Below are 1,543 nucleotides of genomic sequence, written 5' to 3' on the forward strand. Positions count from 1 at the left end.
TCAAGGACCCACCAGCCACCAATAAAAGAACAATAAGATGCCTCTGCACACTTACTGGAATATCTAAAATCAGAAAGTATTGGCAAGAATGTCTAGGAACTAAAACTGTCATACGCTGCTAGTGACAAGGTAAAGTGGTACGAGTTTGGAAAACAGTTTGGCGGTTTCTTAAAAAGTTAAACATAGATCTCCCAGATGATCCAGCTTTCTCAGTCCAAAAGAAATCTAAGCATATACCTACATATAAACCCTGTCCACAAATATGCAAGTATGCATGGGGGGGCATTTATTTATCCATCTGTCTATCTAATTTTATTTTTCTTTTTATTATTTATTTTTAACTTGACAAATAAAAATGTATGCTGTACAACATGATGTTTTGAAATATGTATACTTATAGTACTGTTTTATATTTTAAAAATTGTATATGTGTGTTATACATATTCTGCAACTTGCTTTATCATTCATTATTGTGTGTTTAGAGCTCTGAATTTATGTTATAATATAAAAATATATTTAGTCTTTGTACCCACTTCCTGTCACAGAGAAATTCCTAAAACCCTTGTAATTTCCTGAGTGATAGGAGTGTCTTTTATTATTCATAATGAGCCCCTTTTGATCACACCTGAGTTTATCCTAATGAGGTGACTCAGCTTCAGGATGAGGCTGGTCACCAGAAAGGCCAAGTGATGAGGGAAGAGACCTTCAGACCTACCCACCGACCTCTGGTTAGGGGCTGGGATAGAGCTGGAGATTAAGCCTTATAAAAACCTTTTCCTTCTTTTTTTGACTGGACTGTTTTTATTAGAGAGAGCCAGGATTACAAAAGATTTAAGAGTTGGCACTGGGTCCCTTCTTCTTGCCAAAAGTGGGCACAACATTGAAAAAGAGCCGACTGTATTCCATCTGCTTTTTGACCCGGTCTGCCTCTTCTTCTGTACTCCTGTCCGGCCACCTTGGGAGTCTGACCTCTCACTTTCCCAGCTCGGGCCAGGGAACCATGACCTTGACCTCCAAGCACGCGGCTGGCTCCTTTCAGAGCGGTCGGGACGTGCACTCCACACTGGCCCAGGGCAACCTCCTCCTCCAGGGGCGTGCCTGCCAGGAGCACGACTTGATCTTGCGGGGCGATGCCTTCCGGTGAAGCTACATGAGACTTGATCTGGGCGACCGTGTCCTGGCTGGTCACCTCGAGGGTGTGTAACTCCAGGACACGCACCAAGAGCTACATGCCAGCGACTCAACCGCGGTCACTGACGCCGCTACCACGAAGATGGAGTAGAGAGAAAGGAAGGAACGAGGGCACACACGTCCCCACCGTCTGCTGCGCCCCATGCACGTCACTCCTATGAAAACTCTCGAACAGCAAGGTTTGATGAGCATCTGTGTACCGGGAGGGTGGCGCACCCCAACTCCATGGGCACAGAAGCTCCTGTGCTCAGGACTTTTGCAGACCTAGCTCTGTGTACTTATTCGTTTGGCTATTCATCTTTGTCCTTTATGACACCCTTTATAATGAACCAGCAAATGTAAGTGAAGTGTT

General features: G+C 44.7%; 1 pseudogene; it reads right to left on the reverse strand.

The window, feature by feature from the left end:
• Window positions 1-831: 831 nt before the first annotated feature.
• Window positions 832-1,231, reverse strand: LOC103594349 (annotated as a pseudogene).
• Between the last annotated feature and the right edge of the window lie 312 nt (window positions 1,232-1,543).

Source organism: Galeopterus variegatus, unplaced genomic scaffold, assembly GCF_000696425.1.
Source record: "Galeopterus variegatus unplaced genomic scaffold, G_variegatus-3.0.2 Scaffold1540, whole genome shotgun sequence".
NCBI lineage: Eukaryota > Metazoa > Chordata > Mammalia > Dermoptera > Cynocephalidae > Galeopterus > Galeopterus variegatus.